Raw genomic sequence first — 22495 nt, 5'->3', positions numbered from 1 at the left:
ACAATTGCAAAGTGCTGGTAATGCAATGTGACAGAATACTGTTATTACAAGAAGAAGTTGTCAGCACCGAGCAATTGATTTCCCTTCATCTCCTTCCTGCTTCTGCCCGTCCTCCCCACCTCTCCTGGAGATGTTTATTATGTACTCTGGGCGCAGTCCTTTCTCTGAATCAATTCCGATATAATGTAGGGAAGGAATACGACGATTGGAAAAATTAACACTAATCCAGGTGTTCAAAGGGTAAAAAACTTCCTTTGGGGACATTTTCTTCCCAGAGTCTTTATTGAAGTTTCAAGAACCATGGCTCCCTTCCCCCAGCACAGCGATCTGCTCCTTTTGTTCTTTTATGCCATGCCTGTGTATTTTCCCCTTCTCTTCCCTCTCTTTCTTTTTGTAAAACAAAATACATGAGGCTTTAAAGTATGTGAACTCCTACTCTCTAACTGATTCACTTCCATGCACTCAGAATAGCAATGGAGGGAAAAATAAGGAATACAGGAGACCAAGAAGAACAATTATTTGATTATTTCTTGTTAATATTTTCCTTGTAAATGTTTATCTTCATTCACAAGGTGACAACAGATCTATTAAACAATGATAACTTTCTAAAGATGAAAGGATTCTATGTCAAGCACCAGCAACTTCATCCAGAATCACAGAAGAGTACAACTGAATAGCCCTAACCAACAGAGGTCATCAAGTCTAACACAGTTATTTTACAGGTGAGAAAATCCAAACTCCAAGAGGTAAGGAATTAATCCAGGTTCTTACCACCTAGTTAGTATTAGAGCTGAATCTAGAAGTCATCTGTTTGTGTTTTTTTTTTTTTTGCTGCTCTACCATGCTGTGCCTTTAAATGTAACACACATACATCAATATATGTGTTACTGAATTGCCAGATGGCCCCTAACACCTCCATTTTCTGTGTCTTGATTATGATGGAATAGAAAAGTTCCACTTGTCAATGTAGGTGTGAGGGAGAACAGACAAGTTCATGAAAATTGCTTGATGGTCTTCTGAAAGAGCCAGTTTCCAGAGGCAACATTAAAATGCCCTGATTTATAGATTCTATCTTGGGAGGTTGCACCTTCCTAGGACACAAAAAAGTGCTATTTCTTCCCTGTTTAAAACACATAATTCCCACATCTTCCTCTTCCCACCTGACCTCATTAAGTGGATGCACCCTTCACTGGTTCCTAACATAAACGCTCCCTCTCCTCTTTTGCTCGGCAGGATCTCATTATAACACGCTCTTGAATATCTAAGAGCCACATGGACCATGGGTTACATCGAGGTCCCCAAGCATTAGCGCACATTAATATTATAGAACGTTAAACCCTCAGCCAGTTGGGTTTTGACTCACTGGGGCGGTTGAGTCTGTGGTTCTGGTTAGACTTCCCATTTTTAAAAATTGACAGCAGAGTTTGGGATGTTTTATCTTGAAGATGACTTAAGGTATTCCCATGTATGAATAGAGAGTGTGGGAGTGGGTATTATTAATCTGATTTTGGTTTTGGCTTATGATGCCAACTAGCAAAAATTCATGGGTTAAAAGCATTTAGTTGGGGCCAAAAATTATGTGTGATGAGTAAGGGCTTGTAGATACAGTCTCCGTTTGAGAAGAGCCACTCTCCTTCATGGCTTCATACCCTTGAGGTACGCATACTAAGAAACAAACACAGAGAGAAAGCAGGGCTTACCCCATATAACCTACTGTAGTGACCTTCTAGAAGCATTGGTCTGCTGTGATAGAAGTGGCCTCAGGAAACTTTATAGGGTTCAGGGGGACTTGGTTTGCAGTGTACCCACCTACCTCATCTTTACTACTCTCCCTCCTCCAGTTAATATCACTTCCTGGTGCCTTATCCTAAAAACCCCTTTCAACAGTGTTCTTTGCTTTCTTCTTTCCACATCACAACTGCCATGTCCTATTTCTTATCATGCCCATAAATCTACTAATTTGTGTTCAGCCATTAGGTAGGAACCACCATGTGTGACCTTAACAATGGCAATTTCCTATAGTTCAAACTAATACTCCTGGGGAGCAATTAAGACACTACTCCCTCTCTGATTGCTTTTTCTTTTTTTAACTTCCTTTTACTAAAAGCTTCTTTAAACATTGATGCCTCAAATAGTGAAAATGACATGTGTCTGGTGTAGGGGTCCTGTGACACTCTCATTCCATCTAATGCTACTCTGCATTCCAATTCTGTAGACAATAAAGAGAAGAGACAAGAGAAAATTTTCTTTGTCCATCTTCCAGTTCAGTTCAGCTCCTTGTATTCACTGAACATTTAAATATGGCAGGCATGGTCCTGAGTGCTCTGAGAAAAGGAAAGGTGAAGAGTGACACATAGTCTGGGGCCTCTGGGAATTTTTAAGTCTTAGGAGGACAAATTCATAAGTGCCAAGAGCTATAAGAGAACCGCCAGAAAATGTTTCCAGAGCTAGGATGGAAGAGGTGAATTCCTACTCAAAGCAGCAGTCAAGGCAACGTGGGACACAAGCATAGCCTTGGCCACTCTGGGAGGCAGTACTACATGGAGCTCTGGGGCTTGCGTCCTGGCAGGAAGCACAACCAGTATTAAAAATCAAGCAGACTTCCAGTAGGAGCTAGTTATGCCGAGGGCAGTTATGACACCGCTGATGGAAACTGTCGTCTCCTGCTGTTAGCATGAGGCCTGCAGGCCAGCCCAAGAGTTGGGAAGGGTCCCATGCATATGTTTGCTTCTATCTCCATGTGTTCATTTATCAAGCACCTTAACCAACTATGATCTTCTTCGGAACAGTAAATAAAATGACAAATGAAACATAGGGCAATAATAAGAGGCAAAGGCGAATTTGCTGGTTTTACTACAGGCCTTTTCATAGGCAGGAGACTATAACATGACAATAATGACATATAAATGACCTACGTAAAAAAAGATAAAAATCAGGTAATTACTGAAGTATCAGCTCTTTATGGAAATAATCGGTAATGACCTTTGATAAAGAAATCACATTGTGAGATTGCTGACAGGACAATTTTTCACTGAGGAAGTGGGGAGAAATGCAGTAGAGGGTTCTAAAAGCAGGAAAAACCTAAGTTAATGTGTTAGTCTGGGCCACAAAAAAACAAAACAAACAAACAAAACAAATAAACAAACAAACAAACCCCTGCTCGTTTATTGATACAAGGCTGAATGAGTACATATTGTTCGGTTGTTGGGAATCGGGGAGCCTGGTTAAATAATGCTGCTCTCGGATAATGGGACAGGTCATGACTAGCACCCTGCCAACATTCCCAGGGGTCACTGTAGTGGTCTAGTGCATTCTGACAGCTTCCTGTGTCTCTCTGCCTAAAAGGTTTTCCAGCCATTCTGTCTTACAGGCCGGAAGTACAGAGGGGTTAACACCCCAGGACCAATCTTCAACCCAAGCTGGTAGAAGATAATCCAGTTTCATCCCACCGCAGTGGTCCAACCCTGATGTGTGTGCTACCATCTGCCAGAGGTCCCAGCAGGCTTGAGCCTCAGTTGGCCGCAGCTATAACCCATCCATTAGTGTACCTTTTTTTTTTTAAAAGATTTTATTTATTTATTCGACAGAGATAGAGACAGCCAGCGAGAGAGGGAACACAAGCAGGGGGAGTGGGAGAGGAAGAAGCAGGCTCATAGCAGAGGAGCCTGATGTGGGGCTCGATCCCGGTACGCCGGGATCACGCCCTGAGCCAAAGGCAAACACCTAACCGCTGTGCCACCCAGGCGCCCCTCATTAGTGTACCTTTTATTACCTTTCCTCACTCTGCCTCAATTTCCCACTCTGTGTGGCCTTCCTGGGATCGCCTCCCAAGTAAACAACTTGCACCCGAATTGCTGTCTCAGGAGCTGCGTGGGGGGAACCAAACCAAGACATATCACTTTTTCACATGTGGATGTGTCAATGAATAAATGTTTATCGAGTACCTGTTACCTACATTACACAGTACTAGATTCAAACAAGCAAGTTGAAGTCCCCAGTCACAGGGAACTCACAATCTAGGCGGGCAAGTAAAACATGGGTTCATCAAATATTAAATAACAAACTGGGCAGCCTGTGATGAGTACAACATAAGCTATCTAAGAAAAATTGGATAATGTGTGGCTTTGGGTAGATGCGATGAGAGGGTAAGACCCATCCCATTGGAAGGACACAAATGCACAATACATGGTCTCTAACAAGAAATTCTTCAGGAAAGAGACCTACCAAAATGTGATTAACCCAGTACTTCCCAAACATCTCTGATCCTGGGAGCTTTTCTTTACACAACATCTTGTGAAACAAGTGTGCTACAGGACACACTATGGGAAGGGCTGTCAAGTTCCAGCTTTGAGCGTTAGAATCTGATGCCTCACTCATTTTAGCCCAGGGCTTCTCCACTGCCAGTCCCATTGCAGATATAAAGCAACTCATTACCTTAAGCCAGTTTGGATAAAACAGATAGACTGAAGATCTTCCAAGATACTTGGGTTTTTCTATATGACATCAGGGAGATGTATGATGATATCTGTCTAATATCTACAACACCACTCGAAGCCCTGGGAACAATAAGGAGAAACTGACAGATATTGACTCTTTTCTTTAGAACTCCAACTGCCTTGGAAAGAAAATGATCAGTGTGTTCTCCATGACTATATCTATCTATCATCTATCTATCTATCTATCTATCTATCTATCTATCATCTATCATCTATCTATCTATCATCTATCTATCATCTATCTATCTATCTATCATCTATCTATCATCTATCTATCTATCATCTATCTATCATCATCTGTCTATATCTTTTCAGCTATTATTATCTGTATCAGATGGAGCACAACCTTGCTGCTTGAGATCAAATCCCAGAGAACTTTGGGTGAATCACGTCACTTCTCTGCATCTCTGTTCCTCCTCTGTCAAATATATTTACTTCATAGGGCTACTGTGATGATATAATGAAACAATAAAGGGCTTGCCATTGTCCCTGGCCCCTAGCAAAGGCTCAACAAATTGTAGCTCTGTCTGATACTAGCAGCAGATTCATACTAGGATGATTCTCGTTACTTGGTTCACTTTCAACTTGAATGGGTTTCACTCCAACCAAAACTGCCTCCACTTAAACATACCCACAACTTGGGACCCTCACAGTGTCCAAACGGTGCCTACATCAGCCAGAGACAACACAGACGAGTTCTTAAAAAGAGGTCTTGAACTTCTTTCAGAGGAAATTTTCCCCACTGACAAACTGGTAGGAAATCTGGATTTATAAACTGAAATTCACTATCCTGATAATTGTTCAGTAGAGAAATTGTTGCAGAAAACAAGATCGACTTGTTTATAAACTCTTTCAGGGAGTTCTGTGAAGTGTTTTTCTATCACTTTTCTCCCTTGTCTTCTTGCCTTGATGAATACAATTGCTCTGAGGACTTGTGAGTCTGCTGTAGTCTCCTTACCCTCGCTTCTTCCTGGATTTGGTTTGGTAGGGAAATCTTGTGCACATATAGGTAATCCCTAACATCAAAACATCAGGGAGGGCTTAAAGGAGTAAGACCGGATCTTCATGGAATATTCTTTTCCTCCCCCTTCTTCTCCTCCTTGTATGTCTTCTTTTTCTCTTCTCCTCCAGTCCCCCTGACTCTATCTGCCCTCCCTATCTCTCCCCCCACTCTCCCTGGTCTCTCTGATTCTCTCCTTCCCACATTTCCACCCTCCCCAATTTTCTGAGCATCTTCTTCGGTTTTTCTCTCTCTGTATTTAATATTCTCTTCCATCGTCTCTATGCTTGGCTCTGGCTCTCTCTTTCTCTCTTAGTGTGTCTTTGTCTTCTCTGGGTATCTCTATTTCTCTCTCTGTCCCCTCTTTTTCACTGGCACTCTCTCTCCCCCTTCTTTCTCGGTCTCTCGCTGACTCTTTCATATGTCTCTCCATCTCTCTTTTTCCATGCTTCTTTTTTTCCTCTCCTCTTTGACTTTCTTTGTCTCTGCTTCTCCCTCTCTCCAGCATGAACCCCGGTTGGAACCAGACTCTCTATCTTGTATTGTTCTTTAAGAGAAAATTTCCTGATGTAAATGGAATGTACAACATTTACTACTGCTGACAGCCTAATCAGTGACACAGTATCAGCAGACTTCACCAAATGTGTTGGAGGGGGGAGAAAACGACCCTCTCAAATCACTGCAAACACTGAAGCAGATGAACAAAGGAAATTAAACCAGTTGCATCCAACAGACTTCGAAACACACCCACAAACCTTCCCTGCCCCCTCCTCCATCAGCAGATCTTCACACTTTTGCTAATACCAGCTGGTTCATACACTCCAGAAGTATCACCCTCGCCAGTTACTGAAAGTGAGACTTCAAATATGGGTTAAACCCACTCTGGTCATTAGCCAGTCTTCTGTCCAATTTTTCCCCTGGATTTTCTTCCCCTGGAAACCCTGCATACTTCATACATCTATCATAGGAAAAATACGGCCGCTACTGGGACAAGGAGACGAGGAAGGGGAAACTCGACAAATGTGGCCCAGAAACTCAGTTTTTTCCTCTGTTTTAAAAGCAAGCAAAGAAATCAGAAGGACATTGCTAGTCTCAATTCAGTGGTAACGAGTAAACATGTGCTCCACAGACACAGAGAAATCTCTGATATTTATGTGAGATCTTTTGGCAAAGATGTCAAACAGTTTGAGGCTAACCAGATGATGCTCACAATCTATCCTGAGTGTTTAAATCCATCCCATTTCTACTCAGTAGCAAGCCGGGCAGCTAGAGAAACCGAAGCACAGGTCTGTCCTGCCTCTCCCACACCTTGTCTTAGAGAAGCATGGAACTGACACCTCGGATGGACCTGGACAAAATCCAGGAGGTGAAGCTTGCTGGAGCCACCTTCTTCACTGTCCTTGGAACCCCAGGAATTACACACACACACACACACACACACACACACACACGCACACACACAGACACAGCACCCCACGGTTGCCCAGATCCCATCCCTCTTGCCACCACCCCCACCCCCAGCTGCTAGCCTCCATCCAAATAATATCCCTACAAGCTTGACATTTCTTTGGGTTCCTACCATCTCTCCTTTTTGATGATGGATATTTATTGTTGCAATTTCATTTCTTCCGGGTGCTGTTCTCTCTCCTCTAAAAGGCAGCTTACTTGATCTAGACTAAACCAATCCATGAGAATGGATTTAATGGGCTAATGTGTTTCTACTCTAAAAATGCATTTCTTCAATGCAATAATGAAAATCTAAGAGGACTCTAGTGGTAAGCATTTTAGGCATTATGGCTGGCTGAGAGTAAAACCTTTTGAGGGCATAGTAGCTTCCTGTGCCTTTTGTAAGGACTAGTTTTGGATAAGCTTCAAGATTCTATGCCCTTCCTGTTGAGTTTCTGTACTTCATTGTACATTGATCAAGACAGAGTGTCTCAGAGTGTGTGCTCCTGGATGCCAATCTGTCCGAGGCACAAATCTGTAGGCACCAGAACTTAACCATGAGGATGTTCACTACACAACAGAACAATATTTAAAGCAGGCACATCTTAGTACCAGTTTAGAAGATTCAAGTGGTCCGATGGTTTTGTTAGAAACTGATCTCACTTGCAAAGCACCCCTAGAGCTTGAGAACCTAGACAATGTCCTATAGGGCACCAAGAAACTCTTATTTCACACTTTTTAGGTTATAGCTTTAATGCTTTGGACCCAAGGCTATCTGCTGCCTCTAGAAAAAAGGGAGTTCAAAACAGAACAAAGTTAAGATAGACTAGCAAGAAGGTAAATTTATTAGAGTTAAAATATTTTTTAAAAAGTATAAAGTATTAGGCTAATACACAGAAATGCTCATTTAATCTTAGTATCTAAAATAGAAATGATTGATTCAAACACTTAACAAGTGTCCATTGATTTCCCACTATGTGCCAAGCATTGCGCTGGGTAAAGGACTCCAAAAGGGAACAACGCAGACACGGTGATTTGTAATCTCATAGAGATTATTATTGTCTAGCCAGAGAGGCAGAAACCAAGCAAATATAAAAAATATGATAAATTTTATAATAGAAGTGCAAAAAGCTACTCAAGTCTATACGATGACGTAGCAGGGACACCTAAACAAATTCAAAAGATGGGAGTGGGAAGGAGAAGGGTGATGGGAAGAGTCAAAGAAGGCCTTCAAGAATCTCTAAGAACTAAAAACATTAGTAAGTGTTAATATCTAGAATGCAATAATAAAGAGAGGATGAAAAAACAAGATGGTCAGAGAGAGAAGGGCCATATTAGCTTGTTCACAGTTTTGATTTGATCCTAAGGCCCACAAAGGAGCCCCTGAAATCTTCTGAGCAAGCTATCGATGTAATCAGATGTGACTATGAGCACAATCAGAGCAAAAGAGTAGTCTGCATTTTGCAAATACACCTATTAACATATATGGGGCCCTCAAAACTGTTAACATGTTCTCAAGAAATGTCTGGAAGGCATCAGATGCAAAAGAGCACGATTAAAGACCATCTTGCTAAACTGCTCTACAAAACCAGATTCTCTGTTGTAGTTGCAGGGTCTGGCACCATCTGCCTTTTGTCTTGGCAAGGAGCAGGATTTAGAAGCACAGAGGCTGTCTAGATTTGAGGAAGGTCGGATTGGTCTAGCTTAAAATAATCATTGTCCTGCATAACATAAGCTACCCATCAGACCTATCTTTTTCCATCAAAGATTCAGTCAGCAAGACTTACAGCCACCTAGTCCCTGGAAAATGGAGCCACAGGCAGCTGATTATGGCGTTCTAACCCAGTCCTTGGTGATCCCACAGTTGGGTAGAGTGCGACATTGACAGCTGGCCCTCAGATGACCACGGAACATGGGCTCTGAGGGAAGGACTCACTTACAGACTTTCTAGTAATCCTTGGTGAAGCCATAGTAAGAGGGATTTGTGGCAGATAAAGCTCATCTCTCTCTCTCTCTCTCTCTCTCTCTCTCTCTCTTTCAGTGCCACCCTCTTATGAACTAGGTCTGTTAACTTCATCTGATACAACCTGTTTCACCTTGTCTAGAAAAGTGGGGGCCCAGGGTCAGAATATGCCTATGCTTTCTGACCCCACGGTCTTCCACAGAATTGACATGTAGTCCGTGACAACATTTGATAAAGCCACAGTTAATTGACTCTGTTTTCATTGTTTGTTTGATTTTATAACTAAACTAGTCTCCACGGAGTAAACTTTCTAGTCCACCATATGTACTATACAGTTAATTATAACACACTCCCTCTCTTACCCATGGACCCTGAACATAAGGATGTTTCTAGTCTACATATGGTGAACAATACTGTTCATGCATTCTACCCTCAACGCATTTCCTAGAGCCCTCACACAGTGGACATTAATGACTTCTTTGGGCCCCTTCTGGTTTCACCAGATGAACAAAAATGAAAATAAGCAGCTGGCATACTTTAACTTAAAAAAAAAAAGAAATTCATCAAGCCTAATCCAATTTGGAGAAGTATTTGGCTTAGAGAGAGGGAATCGACTGTACCATTGATGGCAAAAAGCTCACTTACTAATGCACCACTTCCTGACATTCAATTTGCACAATTTGTCTCTTATTATCTGGCAACTCTCAGAAGATTTTGGAAGCAGGAAAAAAGAAGGCAGAAACATAACAAGCAGTAAGATTAAGAAGTGAGAATGCGGGGGGCACTAAGTTGAGAGTCAGATAACTAACTCCTAGACCATGTCTTCAGGCCCATCAGTGCCTGTTGACAAACCACTCCAACCAGATAATGGCCGTAAAAGGGAACCAAATGGAAGGTTAGCCAACACACAGTAATAAAACAAAAGCCGCTTTATGTTAGTTACCCGGCACTTTCGACACAGGAGAACTCATTCGAATCTAAACTTAGATGTGATGTATCTGAGAATATTACCATACACCTAGGCAGGGAAAATTGCATATTTTCCATCATAAAAAAATATCAAAATGTTTTATCTGTGCTTCTGCAATTCAAAAATGACTGAAGCTGTGAACTTCAAATTTGGCAAGATTATAGTCCTCATTAAGGAAGGGAATGAAAGCCAATTTTGAAGAAAAATGGTTTCCTATTTTTGAGTGTAGAAGGTTGAAACAATGAGTGTTGAACCTACGATGAAGAACATTCCCTCTGCCGTTTTCACTTCTATTTGGATAAAGATTATTAACCAGAGAATAAAACTAGACATGTCTCTCTTTTTTGACTTATAAAAGAAAACATCTTTCCTGATTCCTTTATTTCCACCTTTCTCAATCAAAGTTCAGTGTGTTTACATGAAGCGAAAGTGTACCATGAAAGCACCTCAAAAGCAGATAATTCATAAAATCACTGTGCTTCGGCCAGCCTAGGCCCGGGGTCGTCTATCCCCACGTATTTTTGAAGTTACATGGCTATGGTACAACACGCGGGATGTGTAAGTGACTAAAAGGATACTGTTAGAGGAAGTGTAGCTTTGGAATTTCCTGATTTGACTGCAGAGATTTCAGTCTTAACACTGTGTCAATATTGGTTTTAAATATATACATATTTGTTTATTGGCACACACACATACACACAGGAATCGCATCCATAAAGTGCACCCACATCTGTGGTTAAACACAGCAGCTGCTTAACAGCCCAGGGTAACAATCTGAAAAAATTGGGACCTGAAAAGAATCCCACATCCCGGCTAAGCTGCAGTGGGAACCGGGGCCCTGTGTAAGGAACGCTGCCTTGAGAACTCTCCAAGCTTCCCCACACAGAACTCCTTTGCCAAAGTCACAGCACGCTTCCCAAAGTTTGGAATTGATCATGAAAGACCCTGACTTTATTCCTTACTCTAATAATTGTCTTGTAATAATTACTTTGAAGGCTGGCTCAAAGTAGAACCAGGACAACTTAAAGTCCGCTAAATGTGTAGTTTCTGCCCCGAGATCTCTGCGACATCAGTGGACAAAAGAAACAGAAGTAATTCAAAGGGTCTGTCCACGCGATCACAAAAGATAAGGCCTGTCCCGTTAGTAAGTGTCCCACAAGTGCTGGCCGAGGAGCCAGGGCACCCCTATTGGTAGCAATCCCAACCATGGTGCCGCCTTTGGCTGCCCTCCATGGGTCTGATAACCTAAGCGAGAAAAATCTTGGAAATAACAGAGGAAATGCACACCAATCTGAAATCACGCCCATAAATCATCAGGGCACACGAAAGCAGGTAATCTCCAGTGCAAGGCTGCCCCCACTTAGTGATTTTTTTGCCATTGACTGAGGTGTGTGGAGATCTGGCCAAGGGGTGTACAGAGGAGAGAGTACGTCACCTTCCTGTCACCTGTAACTGCCCGGTTCTCCAGATGCGGAGAGGAGACATTTTTATTACAAAATGAGTTTGCAGATTTTCGTTGCTGTTTTTCTCACTGAATTTCCTTTTCCTCTCTATGCATGTGTTTTCTTTTTCTTTTTCCTTTTTTTTTCTTCTAATTTTGCTTTTTAACATGTGAGTTGAATCAGTGCCTCTCACTCACACCCTACTACCACATTTTCCTTCCAACAGCTGCAGAAGGAATTCCAATGACCCTAGCCTGGCACTCAAGGCCCTCTGTAATCTGATTTCACAATCATTCATTATTCGTTTATTCTTATGTTCACTTATTCATCGTTTTCATTAAACTTGTTTTTATTAAGCATCTATTATGTCTGCAGTATAATGATAGAAATGGAAACACAAGAATAAGATATATTATCTACACCAAGGAACTTGGAGACTAGCACGAAGCACACGCAATAACTATTACAGGAGGGAGCAATGTATGAGGCACCGTGGGACCGTTGAGAACAGTGTGCCTAATTTTGCCTTAAAGGAGATGGAAAGGGTGAGCAAAGGTTCAAAGCCTGAGTAGGATTTACCAAAGGATATGCAAAATGGGGTGACAAGGGCTGTTATAAGTAGTGGGAACTGTGTGAGCAAAGTCACTGGGTGGAGAAGGAAAAGATGGGCAGAGCAGGAGAACCCAGTATAACATTTCCATATGGTCCTGCTGGGACAGGTAGATCGGGGGTGAGGATTGAGATATGGAAGAAGAGAAAGGTTGGCAACAGTCTGTCCACATAAGGCCAGGAGAGCTCTGCTAGGACATGTGGATTGTTTCATGGTTTGCTAGACATTGAAATATTTTAATTAAGATTCTAGATCTAGTTACTCTAGAAAGATTCTAGTTGACTTGTATTTTTGTAAAGTCACTTGAGTATGCAACATGGAAGCCATGCCCAAGGAGCTCCATTTCCTACCATTCTGCCTTTTCCCAAAGCTTACTCCATTCAACTGAATCATGCACCATCAAGGAACTATTTCTCCAACCCAGGTGTGCAAGAAACAAGCCTCTCCGAATTATAATATAAGTCCCCTTTTCTCAGGAAATGCAGGGTCCTCCTCCCTTTTTCCCAAGATTCTAAGTTCTTCCAGGGTGAGCGCCTGGAGATTTCTGACAGGTATTTTATTTTATCTGCTCTATGCTTTTGTAGGGGACCCATCCTGTGCCTTTATGCCCGAAAGCACCAGACTCAGTGTAGACAATGAAACCAATCCCTACTGAACAAGAAATCCCTACTCTTCCTTCTTCAAATCTTTGTTCTCCACTGAAGGCTTTGCACCTAATATTTTTGCGAGCCTTTTTGGCCAGTACTTTGGGTAGATCACCTGGAGATCCTGTTATTTTTCAAATTCTGAGTCAAGTCAGTATGGGTGGCGCCTGAGCTCCTCGTTTCTAACAAGTTCCCAGGTAATGCTGATGCTGCTTGTCCACAGACACGGACCACACTCGAAGTAGCAGGGATCTGCCTGTTAATTATATCCTACTTCTCCTAAGATGTGTCTTCTCTATTATTAATCTATTATTTGGGATTTTTAAAAAAATCATTCAGTTAATTCACATAACTCAAGAATATTAGATCTTTGAAAGCAAAGAATATGCTTCCCACATTCTTATAACTTCCACGTGACCGTTAGCTACTTTAACTGATGGCTTATTCCAAGATTTGCTGATCTTATGCTTCCTGCAGCTTTTCAGCCCTTTCCTAGCTGTCGGCTACCCCCAGGATTCAGCTCAAACTCCTCAGATCATGTTGAAAGAGTAACACCTGGCCCCTGTTCCCTCTGTAGCCCGAGCTGCTGCACCCCCCCCTCCTGCTCTGCACCCCGCCATCACATATCGGAAGTTTTCTTATGCCTCGAGGGCCTCAGGGGGAACACCTGTCTAGCATGCTAGAAGCTGCCTCCCCTGAGGCCTCTGAGGAGTTAAGGAAAGGCTGGGAACCGTGTCCCATTTCTTTTGCCCTTGACTTCTAGCCTAGATACAAGGCTCTCCGTAACTCGGATGCAGGCATGGCCTCTCCTGGGATCGGAGGCAACGAGAAGTTGAGCCATGTAGCCTGAGGACTGGGCAGTCGCTCCCTTCATTCCTCAGGGCCCCTATCCTCTCTTCCCCATTGTGTTTCCGTCCGTGCACTGGCTATGTCCACCTTTGGTGAACTTCCTCCATCCTCTGGTCTAACTTCGAATTACTTTTCTCTCACTACATTTTCTAGCATGAGAATTTGGGTGGTTTTTTTTCCCCCCAGAATATTCATCTGTGGCCATTGTTACTCTTCATTAGTTTTTCTTCTAGGCCTTCAATCCTAGCTCTCTTTCCTTTTGCCTTCTGGGTCCCACTGTCCTGATGGTAACATGGTGCCTGGTGAACAGCCCTCCCTTCCTAACTGGCCAAGACAGATGCTGCGAGCTTGGCTTTCGAGTTTACTCCTCTTGTATCAACTCTTGTCCTATGAAATTGGATGTTATGTTTTCATGGCCTCCCAAATACCATTTAGCATGCCTTCATCTCTTTCCTCATCTTAATTAAAGCCTGTTACACTCACATGTACAAATTAAAACAAATTTTACATACATTCCTTTTATGGTTCCTGGCGATTTGCATGTGAGCGTGGAAGGGAGTGCGTGACCTGAGGATGTTACAGCCTACAGCCGCTCCCTGCTCTCGAGGGCCTGCACGGGGTTTGCTGGAAGGCCATCCAAGGGGTCTCAGGGCTGGGATCCCGACAAGCACTGCACCTGCTGGGGGAAGTGATCCAATCAGAGCTTGTTGAGAGGCAAAATGACATCAGTGAAGATCTCCTCCCTCCCTTATCCCACCTAAGCCACCAGAAATCTAGACTCATCAGAAACTTAAAGGAGATCCTCACCCAGCTGCTTTCTCCCCTACGGGACTTGCCAATCATTAGACTGGTGGCTTACGGCTTGGCGTGAGGGTTTCGTCCAGATGTGGTGGGTTTCGGGCTCTGGAACATTCTTCCTTTTAAGTGGTGGCCTGAAACTGGCCACCGGAAGACACAGGCAAGAGTGCTTTTAAGCTCTTGAGAGGATATTAGTGTATTGCCCAAATGTCCTCTTGGGCAGACGTCTGTTTTCCTTATGCATTAGATTAGCATACAAAGGCTATGCTTTCTCATAAATAGTGAGGAAGAGCTGGGCGCCTGGCAGGAATGGCCAGGTTCTGCTAAGTCAGGATGCTCCGCAGGGTAGTCCCACATGTTACTCTGGTTCATAATCATAAACCCAAAGAGATGAGATGGAACCCAAAGGAATCCAGCTGTGGTCCACCGAGCATTTTAATCAAAAGCGAGCTTTACTCTTCAACAACCACACTGTCCTCCGTGGAGACTGTATGTCCAGGAGCAAGAAAGAAGCCATTGCCATGTAGGTGTGACTACATGAGAAAGAGCTAAGCTAAACCGAGTAGTCGTCAGAGACACAAAGGGGAAGTTTGGTAGATGACAGGGATGGACAGTACAAAGGAATGCCACCATGCACCCGGAGCTCAGGCACCTTCTCTGCACTGTCACTTTGGAAAGAATTGTGACCATTGTTTCAACTTTATAATAACTTTCCAATGCATTAAAACTGCCCATAACTCGAGGCCCCACTTTCATATAAAAATTAAAAGACGTATCGATCCACTGCCTCCTTTACATTTCAATTTAAGGGTGATAAAAGGAAGGAGCTGTAGTTTTCTTTGTATCACTTTCCCACAAAAGGGGGAGAAAACAAACACAGGTGCTTTAAATTTTCAAGGTGCAAACTAAATTACACGATGCCCAGGAGTGTGCAGTAGCATTTCTTTGTTTGAGCATGGAATAAAAGACAGATAATTAGGAAATTGGGAGTCTATTAATTTTCCAAATTTACTCATGCAAGAACCACTGAGCTATGGTGATATTTGCTTACCTCGTCATTATGCAAAAATATATTAGCTAATTATTTTGACTAATGCAATTAAGATATGCATATTTAGCATAAACCATACAATAGAAATGTTACAGTCAGCAATTGCTGGGTTGCGCTCATGGGTAGCAGAGAGGCAAAAGTCCCTGCTCAGTCACCAATGGTAAGCCACTAGATTGCTACAACTCTGTCGGCACTGTTATTATTAGTTTGGTTGCTGTAATTAATTTACTTTACAGCATGACTAGGTGGCACAGCCAGCAGTGGTATTAATTTTTGTTATGAGACACCTGAAGATGTCAGCTTTCGAGCAGTAGTGTCTGCAGCTTTAATTGCCTTCATCAGTGGAAATGCAGTATCTCTTTCAGAGATCCAATTAAGAACACTATTGTTATTTTTCTTTTCTCTCTAACCCTTACTAATGAATACAGGAGCTAGTGAATGTTAAGGTGCCCTCAGTAGCCAAGAGGGGCATCTTCTCTTCTTCACCTGGGAACCCCACCGAGCCCAGAGCTCCTAAATGACATAATCACACTTCGCGGCATCTCCTGGGGCTCCATCGTCCCACCAGCCCTTGCAACCTGAAGTGTGAACCAGCCTGGGCCCATCTCAGACCCTCTAAGTCACAATCTGCATTTTATTTATTTATTTATTTTTATTTTATTTTATTTTTTTAATGATTTTTTATTATATTATGTTAGTCACCATACAGTACATCCCCGGTTTCCGATGTAAGGCTCGATGATTCATTAGTTGTGTATAATACCCAGTGCACCATGCAATACGTGCCCTCCTTACTACCCATCACCGGTCTATCCCATTCCCCCACCCCCCTCCCCTCTGAAGTCCTCAGTTTGTTTCTCATAGTCCATAGTCTCTCATGTTTCATTCCCCCTTCTGATTACCCCCCCTTTCTTTATCCCTTTCTTCCCCTACTGATCATCCTAGTTCTTATGTTCCATAGATGAGAGAAATCATATGATAGTTGTCTTTCTCTGCTTGACTTATTTCACTTAGCATTATCTCCTCCAGTGCTGTCCATGTTGTAGCAAATGTTGAGAACTCGTTCTTTCTGATAGCTGAGTAATATTCCATCGTATATATGGACCACAACTTCTTAATCCAGTCATCTGTTGAAGGGCATCTCGGCTCCTTCCACAATTTAGCTATTGTGGACATTGCTGCTATGAACATTGGGGTGCATATGGCCCTTCTCTTCACTACGTCTGTATCTTTGGGGTAAATACCCAGTAGTGCAATGGCTGGGTCGTAGGGTAGCTCAATTTTTAACTTTTTAAGGGACCTCCACACTGTTTTCCAGAGTGGCTGTACCAACTTGCATTCCCACCAACAATGTAGGAGGGATCCCCTTTCTCCACATCCTCTCCAACAATTGTTGTTTCTTGCCTTGTCTATTTTTGCCATTCTAACTGGCGTAAGGTGGTATCTCAGTGTGGTTTTGATTTGAATTTCCTTGATGGCTAATGATTTTGAACATTTTTTCATGTGTCTGTTAGCCATTTGTATGTCTTCATTGGAAAAGTGTCTGTTCACACAATCTGCATTTTAACAAGATCCCCAAGTGATGAGCTTACACATGAAAGTTGGAGAAATGCTGCTGGAAAGAGGGGACCAGAGCCAGGCACGCACCTAAAGGAAGGTGGAATGGTTGAATGCGTGGTGTGATGTAGAGTGTGCTGGAAAGGCACCCGTGGACAAACCCATGACCTCCGGTGCCTATCATTTATGGAAGCATTTCAACCTGTCGGAATTTCATAATACAATGCACGTGCTGTTGAGAGACTAAACTTGGCTCTCATTTTACCCTGTGCCAACTTAGAGGATGGAAAACTGAAGCAGGGAAGATGCTGGAGAGAAAAGGCCAAGCATGGAAAAGGGTTGGAGAAAGAGTGTAAGGAAGATGATCTTCCATCTCACAGTTGTGGTCCAGAGAACGGCCCACATTGCTTTCTTTCTGGGCTGCAGCACAATCTTGTCAAAGGATGTCAGCTGGGTCCTTTTAATACCGTGTCTCATGTCACGTGTCCTACAACCCCCAGTTAGTGCTGGATCTTTCTCTCCTTTTTGGTTCTTTCTCCCTTTGTCCTCACTCGGGAAGACTTACAGGTTCATGTGACAGCCTTTATGTTAGTCAGATTTCAATTTTCCAGAATTTTCCTCTCTGGCTTATCTGGACCAGCTCTCTCCTCTCTATTCACCCATATTACATGGCATCTGATCCTTCTGGAAAACACCATGGAGATCTTTTATTCCCATTCCTGGCCACAAATTGGCCCTCCATTCACACACAAGTGCATCCAAAATCCAGCCTCTATCATCTGTATACCCACTTTATGTCAGTTACTAAAATTTTGTGTCTGTGGAATCAAGCTCTGTTTATTGTCACCTGTCTAACTTCTAATTATCTAGGCCAGCCTAGTTTAGTAATCAGTGAGGTGGCCATTAGCAACTGAAAGAACCCCTTTACTAGTAGAAGCAGCAGAACCAATGAGCAGAAGAGAAGCATTCAAACTTTCAGAAACAGTCACCTTATACACTCCTGTTACGGGTCGAATTGCATCCTCCCCCCTGAAAAAACTTCATGTTGAAGTCCTAACCCCCATTACCTCAGAATGCAAGCACATTTGGAGATAGGGCCTTCACAGAGGTAATTAGGATAAAAGGAGGTCACTAGGATGGCCCCTAATCCAATCTGACTTGCACCCTTATAAGAAGAGGAAATTTGGACACAGACACACATGAAGGTGAGATGCCATGAAGACACAGGGAGGAGATGGCCATCTACAAGCCATGGAGAGAGGCCTGGAACAGAGCCTCCCTTCACAGCCCTCAGAAGAAACCAACCCCTGCTGACACCTTAATATCAGACATTTGGCCTTCAGAGCTATAAGACCACACATTTCTGTGGTTTAAGCCACCCATCTGTGGTACTTTGCTATGGCCGCCCAAGGAAACAAATACAGCTCCTTCAGACGAACAACCCAGAATTTTTGTTCACGTATTTATCCTCCTTACAACACCAAACATTCCAGTGTCACATGGTAGGTATTCTATAAACACTCCCCGAGTGAACGAACAGATGAAGAAATGGCTGCATGAATGAATGATTTAAGGAACTATTCCCTGGTGTTGAAAATAAGACACGTCTTCCTTTTTTAGGCCTAATGATTCTATAAGAACTTGTATGATACATGCCTTCCATCCCAAGGAGAACCAAAAGCTGAACCCTGAACAAAACCCCTGGAGGAAAAAAAAATGTTAGCTTTGGGGTCCCTCTTCCCAGCCACAAGGGGCTTTTTCTTTATTCTTCAAGGAGCCTCCCACATCTCAAGGAGCATGAGTCAGCCGGGTGGCAAACATATTTGTTTTCATATATTAGTCATATATTTGATAGAGTGTATAGCAAATGTATGTGATAACATAAAATATATTTTAAAATTACAAATTTGGGCAGCTGTCATGACATTTGAAAGAGTACATTAAAAATGTTTCTATATCCATTTTTAAATGCCATGCCGAATGGCTCAATTTGTCAGCCTTTCCACATATTTTATATTTGCTTGTTTGTTTTGATTTTTCACAAGGAGCTCACTAGGTGATTTCTGAGCAATTGGTCAAGATTAGTGAAAACCCCACTTTGTACAAGGCTAAATGCAAAGGGGGTCTAAGATGAACCTGCCCAACTCAAGCCACTTTGTCCTCCTTCAATAGCTGACCTTGAGCAAAATAGACAAGAACTGATTAGGAAAGAAGTGGGAGATTCAGCAAACGGGCTGGCAGAGCAACAAGAAAGGAATACTTGGGGCCCAGGAACTGGCACCTCAAACACCACGTACTTGGGTTGAAGCTGACACCATGTCACGTGTGCCCCAGCCAAGGCGGTGAGAATTGCTCCACTCCTGTCAATTTTTGCCATCAGGGAACACAAACCTAGAGCAAGAAAACCCAAAAATGCAAATTAAAAAAAAAAAGCTCCCCACATTTTCAATGATAACTTTTTAAGAACACTGCACAAGCCAAATTAAGCATGTCAAGAGGCCAGATGTGGCCTGTGGGCTGCCACTTGGCAAACTTTGCATGACTCAATGCTCAAAAAGGCTGGAAATAGGGCCAAAGGATTTCCGTACCACACTGGGTTCTCATCACACACCTATTCTAAGGAATTTGGCTTTGGGGCTACCTTATATGTCAACCTACATTATATGTTTATTTTATCTACTATACATATTTTTAATATATCCCATAAAATGCCCATCGTGCAAGAGTCAATGTCAACACGGATAACCCAGTGCAGTGTACAGCTTTTTTATTGTTGGGTTTTATTGGCAATTACAAGATTTTATTTAGGGTGAATTAAAATATTAAAATTGGCTTGCTTTGTCTGAATGTCTAAGAGCTGAGAGTAAGGAGTGGAGGCCCATATGCATGATGGTGGCAGAAGGAAGATTGCCCAGAACCCAAAATTTGCCTCGGATCACCAAGTGTCAACTGTACTGTGACAACGTTAAGTTGTCCTTTGGAATTGAGCTAATCCTTAAACTGTGTGCATATCCAAAACATTAGCTATCTGCCGTCAGGCCTTTATGGGCCACATGCTGAGTTAATTAACACAGAGATGCTTGATACTGGAACCCTCCAGAGGGGAAAACAGAAAGAGGCCCAGGCCTGAGAACAGACAGAGCCCTCAGGGGGATGGAAAACACAGGGGTCTGTTCAGTTTTTATTTCTTGCTGCACTTGCGATACAAGGTCAATGGGTTAGTCAACCCCATTTCTGTTCCATTGTCTGTTGTAACTCTCAGGAAGAATCCTCTATGAATAATGAAGCCTCACTGCCTTCCAAAAATTAGACACCCAGATTCCTGACACTTTTTCTGTAATGGTCGAAGAGAAATGTTCCCCAGAAAACTGGCTTGCCCCTACAGATAGCAGCAATCTACTCGGAGCCATCACAACTCGGGGGCATTTATCTCTGCTCATAGTTTCATCCTTGGACAGGTATTGGTATGTAAGTGCATTTAGATCTGTTCATGGAAAACATGACCCAATTTTACATTTTTACACTGTGTCGAATGTCCGTACACACAGAGACACAGAGATAGCCCTTCTTTTAGGGGCTAGTTAATAGAGAAAGCCATTCTGCCATCGCCACCTCTAGAATGTAGGATGGTAGTGTGTGTCTCTGAGGCTCATGCCTAGAAGGCATGGCACACTTTTGGGGGGAAGGCATGTGACAATCGATGGCAAATATTTTCATAACACTGTGAGGGCGCAGGAACTTCTTCTGGACTGGCTAGTAGCCACGGGAATGGAGAAGAAAGGAGCAGGAAGGGAGATACTCTGAAAGACGACGAAATAAGACTTAGAAAGTAAACACAGTTGACCCTTGAACAACACAGGTTTGAACTGTGTGGGTCTACTTATATGTGGATTTTTCACAGTATGGGAACATAAATGTATTTCCTCGATAACATTTTCTTTCCTCTAACTTACTTTATTGTAGAAATACAGTATATAATACACAAACAAACAAAATACATGTTAATCTACACTTTGTGTTATCAGGAAGGCTTCTGGGCAACAGTGGGCTAGTAGTAGCTAAGTTTTGGGGGAGCTGGAAGTTATAGGCAGATTTCCAACTGCAGGAGGGACTGGCACCCCTAACCACTGCATCGTTCAAGGGTCAACTGCATAATGTCAATACATTGCTAGGGTTTCAAGCATGAATGCTGAGAAAGCTGATGCAGGGGAAGAGAAGGAGCTAGAGAAGCGGGTGAAGAAGAGGTGGTCTGGCATGGCAGCCGGTCACCAGCTGGGGAGAAAGACAGACCTGATTCTTAGACATGTGACCTCAGCGAATGCCTTTAACTCTCTGAGCTGTAGTTTCCTCAACTGTGCATTAGGAACGACAGCATCTTCATACAGTGGTGTAAGGATGAAGACAGAAACTGTACATATCTGAGGCAGTAGAGCACAGCATGTAAAAGCATGGATTCTGGATTAAACACATTCTTTTCCCCATTAAGGTTATTTCCTTGATAATCTTGTAGCCTTGGGCAAGTTATGTAAGGACTCCAAACCTCCCTTTCCCCATGTGTAAAATTAAAATGGTAATAATAGTACCTGCCTCATTAGTTTGTTGCAGGGATTAAATAAGACAATATATGTAAACCACTCCAACCAATGCTGATATATAGTAACCACTCAGTGTGTACTAACTATTACTAGGGGGAATGCTTAGCACAGTCCCTGGAACAAAACTAAAGCTCAACTAACAATATCCATGATGCTGCTGATGGCAACGTGCAGACTTGTGTTCAAACGTGCTGTAACAGAACATCAGTAAGGAAAAGCCACTCAACAGAGACACAGAAATGAGAAAAGAGCCGCAGAATAGCGACGGCAACCAAAGTTCCTCTCCACCGAGACTGAGAACACAAGAGATGTCCCTGGCTCATGAGACCCAGGCCAGGTTGGATCATCATGGTTGTGTCCATCACCCTTGCCCTTGGCCGTTCTCAAACACAGGCTACAGACTGTGGTTCACAGAAGCACATCAAAGCCCCACGGTGCCATGTTGGAGAAGCATCTCAAACTAGACCGACATCTGCCCCACCAGACATCATGGTGCTCGTCTCCCCTTAGCCTCTCCTACATCTCACCCCACAACACCCCCACGACTGCTGCCGCCATCATTTTGGCTAATTTTGCATTAGCCATGTGGACTGTCGGATGGTTTCTGCTGTATTTTGTTGCCCTTTCAAATATTTCTTAAATAGAAGATTGTACCATCTGGTGGACAATCTGCCTGTACGCTATCTCACCTATCACAGCATGGATCCCGCTCCTATTAGGGAAGGAGTGAGGAAGAGAGAAGCTGCCTGCTAGAATACTGCCTCTGGCCGCCTGCAGCCCCATTGTCACTAGTCTGCTCCCTCTCTCCCAGTGGCCTGGTTCTGCCCGCACAGCAGTCAGTTTCTGTGTGCAGAGCAGATGTTTCTCCCACTCACTCCATGGCCAGGCTATTACTCATGGGGCTTCAGGTAGCAGATGTCTCCATAGATAGACCTCTCAGACCTGTGCTGACATTTTACCTACATAAGCACCAAATGGTGGTGCAGCTACACTTAATAAGTGGGAGAGAGGGTGGCTAAGGGTTCAGTTAATTTTGACACGAAAAACTCTACCAAGTAAAAAAATTGATTTAAG

The 22495-nt window shown here is 43.0% G+C and overlaps 1 long non-coding RNA gene across 4 annotated transcripts in view; it reads right to left on the bottom strand.

The window, feature by feature from the left end:
* LOC123000882 (uncharacterized) overlaps positions 1-22495 on the bottom strand; it is a 55609-nt gene that overhangs the window by 16617 nt on the left and 16497 nt on the right. For 3 of the 4 annotated variants that reach the window (XR_006409241.3, XR_006409242.3, XR_008959686.1), the window contains exons 3-4: positions 19124-19217; positions 13933-14099 (exon numbers count right to left, since the gene is read on the bottom strand). This is a non-coding gene — a long non-coding RNA (uncharacterized LOC123000882). The remainder of the gene's footprint in view (positions 1-13932; positions 14100-19123; positions 19218-22495) is intronic. The other variant, XR_006409243.3, reaches the window with a different exon arrangement.

This window comes from Ursus arctos, unplaced genomic scaffold (assembly GCF_023065955.2).
Source record: "Ursus arctos isolate Adak ecotype North America unplaced genomic scaffold, UrsArc2.0 scaffold_17, whole genome shotgun sequence".
In the NCBI taxonomy this organism is placed as follows: domain Eukaryota; kingdom Metazoa; phylum Chordata; class Mammalia; order Carnivora; family Ursidae; genus Ursus; species Ursus arctos.
This window is presented reverse-complemented; position numbering and strand designations above follow the sequence as displayed.